Raw genomic sequence first — 14,367 nt, 5'->3', positions numbered from 1 at the left:
TTTTTTGCATACCCATCGGTAATGAATTTTGATTGAAAAATGGAAGGGACTCAATGGCAGTTTTCATAGAAATGTTCATTTTCAGTATCATAATGCATTAGTAGGTACTTTTGCTCCGGAATTGCACTCTTTATCCTCTAAAAGGAAAACTGTTGACTTATTATAGCAGTTCAATTCATAATATCTAATACTTGAAAGAATAATTCTAAACTTCATATGTAGCATTGTTGTAGAGTTCTATGTTTTAAATCCTAAGATTCATATATAATATTTCTGATCCTTTACAAAACATACTTGTCTCGTGGACAGCTTTCCCAAATTTTTTATGCACCAACTGTGCAAATATGTCTTATAATTCTATTTTAAATTAAGAAATTGTCAGACACCAAGGAGATTTGTTTTGGATATGTTGTTAAACTGAACTTCTAATATTATGCAATTTTTATTCATATCGTTTGTTTTCCACTTGTGAACTGTATTGTTATAACATTATATTTAGGTCAGAATATAGATAACCATTATCCTGGCAATCCTACACTTATAATTAAAAACAAGCATTATGGGCCCCATTAGGATCGCCCCCGCCAGGCCGGCGGTAGCTACCGCCGGCCTGGCGGGGTCGATCGGCCCGCCATCCGTGCCGGAATGAACCCCGCCATATTATTATGGCTGGGTGGTCCACGGCGGACTGAAAGACCGTCCGCCGCTTTTCCACCCCGGTCGCCTTGCGACTGGGCGGAAAAGGGTTCTATATGGTGGCGGTGTCTATCAGACAACGCCAGCCATATTAGTATGGGCATTTTGCAATGCCTTTCCGTGGAGGCATTGCCGCCACGGAAAGGCATACGGATTCTGCTTTGGGGGCCTGTTGCGGGCCCCCAGGGACTACAGGGTGTGCACATGGGGGGTACCTATGGTACCCCCCAGCAGTTCCATGCACAACATGGCAGGCACCGCGCGGTGCCTGCCATCAGGGCCGGTCCTAGGCATGGGCGGTATGGGCAGCTGCCCAGGGCCTCGCGCTCAGGGGGCCCCGCCACCGCCGCCGGCCCCGCAGAGTAGACGTGGACGACCGCAGAGCAGAGCAGGGCCCGACATGAAAATGCGAAGCGCTGCACGCACTCGCGCAGGCAGTTAAAGTGCACCGTCACCGTGCACGGACACACGGACGGCGCTACGGCGTTACGGCGTATCGCTTTGATGTGGGTCCCAGGGCCGTCAATCTGGTAGCGCGCTAAGGCGCTACCAATGACCGCCCTAGACATTCATTTTGGCCAGCTCCCGCGCGCTGTGCCCTGTGCTGCTAAAATGCAGTGACGCAGCACGCACGCCGCACGCGCTCCCTGGCCTGTAGGGAGTCGGGAATCTGTTCGGCCGAGCCCGGGCCGCGTTGGCGTAGGCGTAACGTCTTCAGACTGTGACAGAGACAGGTGGTAAGTCACGGCCCATGCCACTTTCACTTTGTTAAGGAAATGGAAGGGCTGAGACCAGTCCAGTTCGTTGCTCCTAATTTTGTCAGTTTCTCACTCTGTCTCCCCGGCCGTCAACCCGCCTGTATTAGCATATGGCGGGAACGCTTCCAAATGCTTGGAAACAAGTTGGACACATCCACCAGAACACCCGATGAATACCAGGGGGCTGAGTACATAGGTCGGGTGCACCCATATCTGCTATGGGTAAAGGCTAGAGTGGGCGACCTGGCTATTTGGGAGTGCACCTTGAGTTGGAGAAGGGTTTTGTTTTACAGTACAAAATTTTGCTTGGCACAATACTGCCAAATGAAACACACAATGCGATATACTGTACTATAGCTGTATTTATAAAGCTCTTCACACCTCGAATGAGACAGGCGCTGAAGCGCATTTGCACGTCTGTGGCAAGATACATTGTGCAGCTCGGATGGAAGACAGCGTGTCTGGTGTTGCTAGTAGTATGTTTTGGTGTCAAGCATGAGGGCCTGAGCCATGCTTTTATTATACAGAAAATACTACTTTGTCAGTGATTTTTACAGCAACTCTATTTTATTTGATCTGTGTTTCGTGCACCATCTTTCATTTGGTGACAAGTAAACCTGTAGCTCACCAAAGATGACGCAGAGGCCTTCTTTCCAGTAATTGGTCACCAGGGGGTATTTTTCATGTGTGAAGTTTTGTGCAAGGAATTAGTGCCTGTAAATGAAGGCCACTGGGCCCACTCAATCTGAGTAGAATTTGCACATGCACTTTTGAAGATGGAGCAGGAAAGGGGCCTCCCTCGTTTTGCTCTCTGGCTCCTGATTCAAAGTGGGTGCATATATATATATATATATATTTTTCATTGTCAGTTTGAAACTTTCAGATACACTTTCTTTCTGCGCTGAGCCAAGGTGAGAACGGTCTGTGAACGTTGACACTGCTTTTCTAATTATCAAGAAATAATTGGAATTGTCGAATGTGTTCTGCGTGATGTATCATGGACTTTCCGAAGTTCTACTGAACTCTCAGAAGCCTCTTTTTCAGATTTATAAAAACAGGCTATGATTCAAGGACGCCCACAGTGCAGACGTCCGAGTGCGGCCGCCGATAGTTGGCAGTCTGCGGAGGCGGCCGGCGGGCCGACTAGGTTCGGGTAGGACCTGCGGTCCTCACTAGTCCTCCCAGTCTGAAGTAGCTGGTAAGCAGAGAGGACGGTGCTAAAATGAAAAGAGCAAACACTCCTAAATCAAGGATTCAACAGATTAGTGTAGTATGAAGAAGTGGTGGAAATTAATGTAAGATAATTAAATAGAAAGAAACGAAGGAACCAAGGTATTGAGCTAAAGAAAATCATGCGCAGCCGGAGGCTCAATGTAAGTCAAACCAACACCAGAGGCCCCTTTTTTATATAGAAAATTTTACTCAGCTTTCAGCAATTACGATCAAAGCATTTTTAGCCACAGGATTTAATAGCAGAGCTAAGGAATCACGGGCAGTGGAGCCTTTGAGATCATCCTAGTCCTAGGACGCTCCCGCGCCGCACAGCCACCAGCTGCTGCGTGTGCTTCCCCCTCCGCTGTGCCTTGCTGCCCGACTGCCGCCTCGTGACCACGCCCCCTCCCCAGAGCGGCGTGGTCCGTGATCGGCGCTCCGCTCCCTGTGCCCCTGGTGTTTATTTTTCTGTATTGATTAAGTAGAAGTGTCATTGCCATAATTGTTGTCTTTCCCGCTGTATCTGTTAACATTGTTGTTTCTCCTGCTGTTTTCCTGTTCTCTCCTGCCTGTTGCCGCCCTCCGTCGTCCCTCCCCGCTCCCCGCTTCCCGCCACCACCGCTGACCCCGCCCCTTTTTTCCTTCTGTTCCCTCCCTGCTCCCGCCTCCCAGCTGCTCCGCCCACCCGCGCACTTCGCCATATATGGCTACCGTGCGAACGCGCAGCGTTGACGCGCAGCGGGCGCGCCGATTGTGCGCCAAAGGTAAGCCCGTCTGCGCCCGTCCGCGCCTGGACCGCGCCCAGTGCCAGGACCCCTGGCCCCCACCGACGGAAGCCGACCCGACGAACCTACAACGCCGCCGAACTCATCGCACTCAACACCGGCGCCATCCCGAGATGTCACCGCGCCTCCCCGAGGCACACCCACGGACCCTTCAGCTGCCACGCCTGCAAGTTCACCTGCATCCGGACTTACCCGGCACCAGCACTCGCCAAGCCGAACACCAGCAGCAACCACCTCAAGTGCATCCTGCTCAACACCCGCTCCGTCCACAGACACGCCGTAGAACTCTGGAACCTCCTCGACACCACCGCCCCTGACGTCGCCTTGCTCACTGAGACCTGGATGAACGCCTCCTCAGCGCCCGACATCGCCATCGCCATCCCAGAGGGCTACAAGATCACACGGAGGGACCGCACCGCCAACCAGACGGGAGGAGGCATCGCCATCATCCACAGAGACACCATCCGCATCACGACCAACACCGACGACACCCTAACCACCGCCGAACACCTGCACTTCCAGATCCACACCGACCCGAAGACCACCCTCAGAGGCACCCTGATCTACCGACCCCCGGGACCAAGCACACGATTCAGCGAGGACATCGCCGACTTCATCAGCCCGCATGCCCTCCCCTCCGCCGACTACATCCTCCTGGGGGACCTCAACTTCCACCTGGAGAACAACAGCGACCGCAACACCATCACCCTGCTCGACAACCTCGCCAACCTCGGACTCAAGCAACTGGTGACCACCCCCACCCACCTCGCCGGACACACACTCGACGCCGTCTTCTCATCCAGCAAAGACGTCACCTTCAGCCACGCAACAGGACTCCACTGGACGGACCACAGCTGCGTCCACTTCACCTTCAAAAGAACGACGATCCACCAACACCAGCAACAGGTTGCCCGAAGAAGCTGGAACAAGATCACAGCGGACCAGCTCACCGCTTCCCTGAGCCAGCACCCTCCCGCCAGCTCAGCGAACCCCAGCCAGGCCGCCGACAACCTCACGAAGTGGATCAACAACTGCGCGGACGAACTCGCCCCTCTGAGAACCCCGCCCAGCAGACCCGGCAGCAGAAAAACCCCATGGTTCACCGACGAACTCAAGAGCTCCAAGAAGAACTGCCGAGCCCTCGAGAAAGTATGGAGAAGGGAACCAACTACGGACAACATGACCACCCTCAAGCTCGCCACCCGGAAACACCACCAACTGATCCGCGCCACCAAGAAAAATACATACAAGGACCGGCTGGACAACAACGCACACAACTGCAAGGAACTCTTCAACATCGTGAAAGAGCTCTCCAACCCCAACGCCGGAAACAATGACATCACCCCGTCGCAAGACCTCTGCAACTCCCTCGCGTCCTACTTCCACAACAAGATCGCGGACATACACAACAGCTTCAGCAACCAACCAACGCACGCCACAACCGCAACAACGCCACCCACCACCACCCTCCGCACCTGGACTCCGATCAGCACCGAAGACACCATCCGCACAATGAACTCCGTTCACTCCGGATCTCCGACTGACCCCTGCCCTCACCACATCTTCAACAAGGCCGACGCGGTCATCGCACCCCACCTGCGGGACATTATCAACACCTCCTTCGACACCGCCACCTTCCCGGAGAGCTGGAAGCACGCAGAGCTCAGCGCTCTTCTCAAGAAACCTACAGCAGACCCCACCGACCTCAAGAATTACCGTCCCATCTCGCTCCTCCCGTTCCCGGCCAAAGTCATCGAGAAGACCGTCAACAAACAGCTGGCCGCCTTCCTCGAGACGAATGGATCCCTCGACCCCTCACAGTCTGGCTTCCGAGCGAACCACAGCACCGAGACCGCCCTCATCGCTGCCACCGATGACATCCGAACCCTGATGGACAACGGAGAAACAGCGGCCCTCATCCTCTTGGACCTCTCCGCAGCTTTCGACACTGTCTGCCACCGCACCCTAGTACAGCGCCTCGGCAACATCGGAATCCAGGAGAAGGCACTGGAATGGATCACCTCCTTCCTCAACGGAAGAACACAGAGAGTCCGCCTACCACCGTACAAGTCAGAGGCCACCGAAGTCATCTGCGGCGTCCCTCAAGGATCCTCGCTGAGCCCCACCCTCTTCAACATCTACATGAGCCCCCTCGCGGCCATCGCACGCCAACACAACCTCAACATAATCTCCTACGCCGACGACACCCAGCTGATCCTCTCCCTGACCAACGACCCCGCCGCCGCCAGAGCCAACCTGCACGAAGGGATGAGAGATGTAGCCGAATGGATGACGACCAGCCGCCTGAAACTGAACTCAGACAAGACGGAGGTCCTCATCCTGGGCTCCTCGCCCTCCGCCTGGGACGACTCCTGGTGGCCCCCCGCCCTGGGCACCGCACCCAAACCGACGGACCACGCACGCAACCTGGGCTTCATCCTGGACTCCTCTCTCTCCATGACCAGACAAGTCAACGCCGTCTCCTCGTCATGCTTCAACATCCTACGCATGCTACGGAAGATCTTCTGGTGGATCCCCACCGAGACCAGGAAGACTGTCACCCAGGCCCTCGTCACTAGCCGACTGGACTACGGCAACGCCCTCTACGCCGGAACCACCGCCAAGCTCCAGAAGAGACTCCAGCGGATCCAGAACGCCTCAGCCAGACTCATCCTCGACATCCCACGAAACAGCCACATCTCCGGACATCTGAGAGACCTGCACTGGCTCCCCGTCAACAAAAGAATCACCTTCCGTCTCCTCACCCACGCGCACAAAGCCCTACACGACCAAGGTCCGAGCTACCTCAACAACCGGATCAACTTCTACACTCCCAAGCGCCACCTCAGATCAACCAGCCACGCCCTCGCCGCCGTCCCCCTCATCCGCAGAGCGACAACAGGAGGAAGGTCCTTCTCCTACCTGGCCGCCAAGACCTGGAACTCACTCCCGACCGACCTGCGCCTGACCCAAGACCACCTCTCCTTCAGGAAGAAGCTCAAGACCTGGCTGTTCGAGCAGTAACGGCACCCCCCCCCCCCCACCTAGCGCCTTGAGACCCTACGGGTGAGTAGTGCGCTCTATAAATGACTTGATTGATTGATTGATTGATCCGACTTCCTTTTTGTTTCTGTGCCTTTTAGTGCCTTATTCACCAGCCTTCACTCCCCCGTCTCTACGGCTTTTAACCTCTCTGCTCTACTGTTTGATTGTCCTGCTTTTGGTGGAGTGGTTGCCATTGACGAGCGGGGTTAGGAAGAACATTACAGAGGGACATTCTGTGGTAGCATGGTGAAGTATTTCCAAAGTTAACACAGTGGTGAGACCATGAGTGTAAAAAGAAAAAGGTAACCATGTTGTTCCTGCTTACATTGCATTTCACATGCTTTAGTTACTTGCATTCCCTATGAGTGTTTGCTTTTTCTAGGATGTTAATTTTTTTTAGGCAGCATATTGCTCTTGTCTAGTGCGTAATTTAAATTGAGCCACATCCAGGTGTTTATGGCGGGTCAGTGAAGTGCAAGTTTCTCTCAGTGGGGCAGTATGATGTTCAGTGGGGGAGAGGATGTAGCACTATGGTCAGAGGGAGCTGCTGAATTTTTTACGCATGCTAACAGTCTCTCCAAAGATTTTTCCTTATTAGTACCAGTGGAACATACAAATGCAGCAGTGAGAAAGGTGACCAGTCAACCTTTGCAAAGGGCCCTCGACTTCACAGCAGCACAAGTCACATTTTTTAGTAACTTTTGATCCGTTTGAGCTATAAACAATGTATTAGTTAAAAACCTCATATTATGCAGCAGATTATGTATTATGTGGCAAATATGCATGCTGGGAGTTGTAGTTTGACACTGTCCAATAAAGATTGGGCTTTGCAAGATACTGATATCCACATTAGTTTGCTTCAGTGATGCCAAATAACTAAGATCAAAAGTTTCTGTGAAGTCACTTCTTGCGACGCAATATGTAATTAGAGGGGCCTCACATCTTCCCTTTCGCCCGGGGCCTCAGAAGGCTTAGGACTTGTTCTGCCTGCCATGTTGTGCATGGAAGTGCACAGCATGCCTTCCTGGCATTGTGGCGGGCGGTGCTGAGTGCACTTCCCACCACAACGTCAGGAATGCTGGATGCGCTCGCCACTGTGACGGGAGCATTCTAATTGCAGGCACGGGACCCCCGCCCTTATGGTGGGCGGTCCCTTTCCACGATGGGATGGCGGGCGGACAAAGTCCGTCCGTCATCCTAATGGGCCCCTATGTTTCTAAAATACTGTCTTACAAAAATATCTAAAGTTAAAAAATATCTAATGCAAAAGTATAGATCACAATAATATTGAGTTTTAAAATTAACATTAGAGTAACAGAAATATTAAACACTAGTGCAATAATATTGAAAATATACACATCTATCTCATAAAATATATTAATAGGTAATAAATTACAATATGTTTTAAAAACGTATTTTAGGTAATTAAAATGACTTCATTGTGTAATTATTCTTTCAAAATATGTATTCTAAATCCCAATACCAAATATAGAAATTCGACATTAAAAAGTGTTGTATTTGAAAAATAATTCAATTAAAAAAATGAAAATAATGAAGCAGCGTCTTTTCCTATTCTGGTACTGGCTTGACCAGCAGGCATTGGACTCCGGGAGGTGGCCCTTGCCACACCTTGCACCTGACAGTGGTCGGGAGGTGCTATAAAGCGCACTGTTGAGTCCCGCAGTGTGGGTGAAGCAACGTTTTTTCTTGTCTTGGGACTGCCTTGACCTGCAAGTATTGAGCTCCAGGAGGCGGCCCTTGCCACCCCCTGCACCTGAAAGTGGTTGGGAGGCACTATGAATCACACTGTTGTGTCCCACAGTGCGGGAAGCTTGCGGCCCATGCCCAGGTGAAGACCTATCCAAGGTCACGCCCATCGCACGGAGGCAGGCTGGGCCAACCCTCTTCTGCTTACAGTTCCAGACTTAGGGGCAGTGAAAACAGCTCACTTAAAGAGCTCCCTGACCTAGCACTTCCTTTTCCCAAGCATAAATACCATGGTGAATAGAAAGCAGGGAGGATGCCGCACTGCTTTGACGCCATCCACCAAAGTCATCTCAATAGACAGGATGATTCAGCGTGCGGTGAGTGTCACAAGTAATGAAATGGACCTCACAGAATGCAGACTCTTCCTTGGTTCCTCATCTGGGAAGGGCCCTGCAAACATGATCCAGTCCCTAACTTCTCCCTAGACAATTGCCCCCCATCAGGGTGTTTATTTACACTTCCATCTGTACGCGACTTGGGCCCTCCAATACTATCATTACTATCTATAAGGTCTGGCTCTTCGATAGTTTGATTACATAGGCAGTGGCTTAGCACTTGAAGCACACTAATAAGTCACAGTTAGCAGAAACAACAGTGGATACAGGAGTCCCGGCTAACCTGCAGCCGTTGGACCACTCATTTGAATTCTTGGGGGTGAAGAGCATGATTGAGGACTGTGTGGATAAAACAACGGGCCTTTTGCGGGTGTAGTTATCCCCATACTGATTCGGTTGGACGCCATTGAACAATCGATGACAAACCTGAAATGCTTGTGGGATTCTCTTGCCCAGGACCCCGGAATAATTCTCATTGTAAGGTCAAGCGAGATGGAGGCCTCCGCACTGCATCAAAATAAATCCCTGAGGCCTCAGGCTGCACAAGTGGCACACACAACTCCTAGACCCTCGCCTGACCTGGCAAGGCTGGATCCCAATATCTTGAATTTTAAGAGTTTAAGAGAAATAGAGACTGCTGTAGACTTAGCCCCACAAACCATGCAGAAAATCAGGCTGCTGTTAATACCAAACCTCAGGTCTCAAATAGTAGGGTCAGAGATGCCATCCCAACCTCCTAACGCAGACAGCCATCAATGTATCCCTAGTGTCATTCGCATTTGTGGCGGGTTTTTATGTTGTACCTCCATTGAGATCTGAACAAAGAGAGTACCAGGTGGAATTATTCAACAAGACCCTGATCTGGCTGGACTGCACAGAAATTTCCCTCTGGTTACTGCTAGTAACATTGTGCTAACAAGAAGGGTGGGTTGGATTAATGTGTGACCCAAGGATAGGCAAGGAGACTGGATCATTGCAAACTTCAGATCACCGCATGTGGTACAGAAACTGCTGCTTGGTTATTCGGACCATCAGCAGGATAATTGCAATATTGCAACATGGGGCCACAGGGTTGAATAGTGTTCAAAACACTGGGATTCCAACATACAATTGTTAAGTGTGTTAGCGGATATTGACTGACTTAATAGGATCAAGCCTGATTTATCTCAAGTTGAAATTAAACATTTTCACAAATACATTTATTATTTAGATTTTAAACATATAAAATGATTTCATATCAAACTAAAAGAATATTCAATACATCAACATATGCTAGGGGAGGGGGTAAAATTACTACTCCCAGTCTAAATTAAGCATCACTGGGGAAAGCACTGGACTCTGGGGGCGGGGGGGGGCTAGGGGGGGGTGGAGTGGGGTTTCGAATTTACTGTCTCACTATAAACTAACCAACATTGGGGGAAGTTATATTTACTATACTCATTCCAAATTAAGCAAACTGGGAAAATCATTGGAGTATGGGGTTAGGGTTTTCCTATTCCCACAGCAAATGAAACAAAACAGGGGAAAGCGTTGAACTCTGGAAGGGGCATTTACTATTCCCACTCCAAACTAAGCAACAATGGGGAAAGTGTTGGACTCTGGTGGGGTCAGATTCACTATTCCTACTTCAAACTGATCAACTTTGGGGAAAGCGCTGGACTCTAAAGAGTTTGATTCACTGTTTCCACTCCAAACTAAGCAACATTGCGAAAAGCTTTAGACTTAGGAGGGATGTGGTCAGATTTGCTTTTTACGCTCCAACATTGGGGAAAGTGTTGAACTGTGAAGGGATCGGTTTTACTATTCCCATTCCCAGTGGAAACTTGAGGGGGCCCCCCTGCAAAACACATGGAGGGGACCCCCCCGGTGACCCGGCCACCACCTGCCACTTTGCCCCACCTTCCAAAAATATGGCATATTTCGATTTGAAACCTTCAACATTTAAATGAAATACCTCTATATTGTCTTTCTCAAAGTTCTAATGAGAACGTAGGAAACCCTCTTACCATATAAGCTTTGCCATTTGTAACAATAATGTCAAACACAGATTATTTAATTGAGGCAGCAATCAGAACAATGCCAAGGAGCGATCCTATTGTCTCAGGAACTGCAGCAATAAGAACAATGCCAAGGAGAGATCCTATTGTCTCAGGAACGGCAGCAATCAGAACAATGCCAAAGAGTGGTCCTATTGTCTCAGGAACTGCCTATGGCTGAAGAATAACTATGAAGGGTCAGAATTAGAATTGACATTAATGGACAACAACATGAAACTTTGAAAGCCTAACCCAAAACCTGGAATTCCATAAAAACTCGACCGACAAACAGTGGTGGCTGGTGAAGTTTGAAAATGGTACCATTAAAGGAGGGATCGGGGGGAGGTTCTCTCCCTGAGAACATTTTGAAAAAAGAGTGGGTAAATGGTGCATTTTCAAGCAAATGTGAGAAGCAAGAAGGTTAATAAAGCAATTGTGAAAGTGCAGTTATTACATTAATAAAGACATGTCACATACCAACAACATGGTAGCTGCTTATTCAGTATAACCACAGAGCTTCAAACAGACTTCAAGATACAATGCAGAGAACCTCCCAGATTTTTTTAATTTAAACTGCAAACAACTAAAGAAACAACTGAACAGAAACATTCAAGAAGAAATATTATGATTAACGTATTGTTCACTTTCTGTCCACAAAATCTAGAGAAGTAGTCACTCTGCATTTCAAAAAGTGTTAATCTTTATATAGCGGGAACGCGACCCGGAAGTATTAGCGCAGCTGGCTTTACATGAGCGCGCCAGACAGTACACACAGAGGACACAATCAGTATCAGTCAGTGTCCTACCTCCAGTCCTCATACACACAAAGTCAAGAACTGACTGGCACGCTCATTTAAAGCCAGCTGTGATAATACTTTCGGGTCGCGTTCCCGCTATATAAACATTAACACTTTTTGAAGCACTTCAGAGTGTTAACAAAAAAGTATTTAGTTCATTTCATCATGAACTTTGAGAACTAACTAACAGGATTAATAGTGAGTGTTGGAAGGGGCAATCTCCGAGGGCCAGGTTGTGCTCACCCAGACACCCCAAGATCCACCTCTCCCACAGAACTTGCCGAGTCTTGATTGGGAGGTCCCCACCGGGGAGGACTTCGGGTCTAGGATCGTACCCACTGAGCTCACACCACACTACGAACAGACACCACACCGTTGGGTTTTAGGAACAAGTTCTTTATATAAGCAAATAATGAAGGAAGCACTCTTATATGCACAGTGGCCAAAGGACCACAACGTCTCTGAGGATTCGGGAAGGGGGAAGCGGGACAGTCTTTTAGTTTCTGGGTCAGTACGAGGCGTACCCTACGCACAGCTCTCAATCCTCGAGCCGGGGGGGTACGGGATGGTGGTCGTACTGGCTGCCTCACCTTCGTCGAGTCGGCTCGGTCGTGATGGTGGTCTCGATGGTCCAGCCGGGACAGAGTACTCCTCGAGCCGCGACGAGGTCAGCAGGGCTCGATCGGGAGAGGTTCGTGAGAGCCGCGACAGCGTCAGCAGGGCTCGGATGGTCTTAGAGGTCGAGCCGCGACAGCGTCAGCAGGGCTCGGATGGTTGCAAGTTCAGCTCGAGCCACGACAGCGTCAGCAGGGCTCCGGTGGTTACAAGTTCAGCTTGAGCCGCGACAGCGTCAGCAGGGCTCCGGTGATTCAGTTCCTTAAGGCGAAGAAGGAGCCGTGACAGCGTCAGCAGGGCTCCGATGGTCTTAGAGGTCGGGCCGCGACAGCGTCAGCAGGGCTCCGGTGGTTACAAGTTCAGCTTGAGCCGCGACAGCGTCAGCAGGGCTCCGGTGATTCAGTTCCTTAAGGCAAAGAAGGAGCCGCGACAGCGTCAGCAGGGCTCGGATGGTTCCAGGTGAGTCTTCCTAGGGTCAGCCGTGATCAGATCAGCAGGCTTCAGGTCCAAGATACAACTGCCCGCTAGTTGTCGGGCGGGCCCAGTTATAGTTCTTCTGCTCTTTGATCTCCGGACCCTCGCAGGTGGAGGTCTCAGGCCCTGGGGGCTGGTCATTGGTGAGGTCCGGCGGTTGGTTCTTTGATCCCTTTGCAAGCTGGGTCCGGGAATTCCCAGACGCCCAGCGGGTCTGGAGCCAGCCCTCGGGGAGGCCAGAAGGGTGATCGAAACGGGCCCACAGGGGAGGGCCAAAGGTGTGATGGATACCAGGTCCTCAGGGGAGGCCGGCGGGGCTATCGAAACTCCCTGGCTTATCTCACTTGGGGAGCCCTTTACCCCCTGGCGGGGGACTGGCGCGCCTTTGGAGTCTGGGTTTCGCTGGGGCCGGGGTCACGCTAGGCCCAGGGAGACAGGGGTGTCGGGAAGGGAAGATGGCGTCCGGGCCTTGTGGGGCATGCCAGGTTAGGCGCGAGGAGCCGGGCGAGGAGCGGGAAAGGCAGGCCTGGTCGGGGTTCTCGGGGGATCTAGGTGTACGGGGAGTATGACGACCAGGCTCGGGGTTCAGGCTACACTCACGGGGTTGCTGCGCAGAGGTCGCGGGGTGCAGGACTACGCTCGCAGGGTGTGGAGGGACAGAGGTGCACCACGCCACGAGGCCGGGTCCAACACGCGTCCCCCCCAGCTGAAGGCGGGGAGAACTACCCATCCTCGTGGGGGTTCTCTTCGCTGAGGCGGAAGAATCGGGACAGGCCGTCAGCGTTGGCGTGGTCAGAACCAGGCCGGTGTTCAACAGTGAAATCCATCCCCTGGAGGGAGATGGACCAGCGCAGCAATTTGGGATTCTCCCCTCTCATTTGCATTAGCCGCCGGAGAGGTCGGTGGTCGGTTTGGACCTGGAAATGAGTCCCGAACAAGTAGGGCCTCAGCTTCTTCAGGGCCCAAACCACCGCGAAGGCCTCCCGCTCGATGGTGCTCCACCTTTGTTCTCGAGGGAGTAGCCTCCGGCTAATGAATGCCACTGGTCGGTCTAGGCCGTTCTCGTTCACCTGGGACAGGACAGCTCCGATGCCATGCTCGGACGCGTCCGTCTGGACTACAAACTCTCGTGAGTAGTCGGGGCCTGTAGAATGGGGGCCGTGCACATGGCGTCTTTTAAGGTTTCGAACCCCTCTTGGCAGGCGGGGGTCCAGCTGACTCTATTCGGCTGGCTTTTGGAGGTCAACTCCGTGAGGGGGGCTACGATGCTACCGTACCCCTTGATGAACCGGCGGTAGTACCCCGTAAGCCCTAGAAACGCCCGCACTTCCGTCTGGGTCGTGGGGGCCTCCCAGGCCACGATGGCATCGATCTTGGGCTGGAGGGGGGCTACGAGGCCGCTTCCGACCTGGTGCCCGAGGTAGACTACGGACCCCTGCCCGATCTGGCACTTGCTTGCCTTAATGGTGAGACCTGCCCTCCTCAGGGCGGTCAGCACCGCCCAGAGGTGCTGGAGGTGCTCGGACCAGTGGGAACTGTATACTGCGATATCGTCCAGGTACGCAGCGCTGAACTCTTCCAACCCCGCCAGGACCTGGTTCACCAGCCTCTGGAAGGTGGCGGGGGCGTTCTTCATCCCGAAGGGCATCACCCGGAAATGGTAGTGACCATCCGGGGTGGAAAAAGCGGATCTTTCCTTAGCTCCCTCGGTGAGGGCGATCTGCCAGTAGCCACTGGTCAGGTCGAACGTGCTAAGGAAGCGAGCAGCCCCGAGGCGATCGATAAGCTCGTCGGCTCGGGGGATGGGATGAGCATCGGTTCTGGTGACCGCGTTGAGCCCGCGGTAG

This window comes from Lissotriton helveticus, chromosome 12 (genome assembly GCF_964261635.1).
Source record: "Lissotriton helveticus chromosome 12, aLisHel1.1, whole genome shotgun sequence".
NCBI classification, from domain to species: Eukaryota; Metazoa; Chordata; class Amphibia; order Caudata; family Salamandridae; genus Lissotriton; species Lissotriton helveticus.
This window is presented reverse-complemented; position numbering follows the sequence as displayed.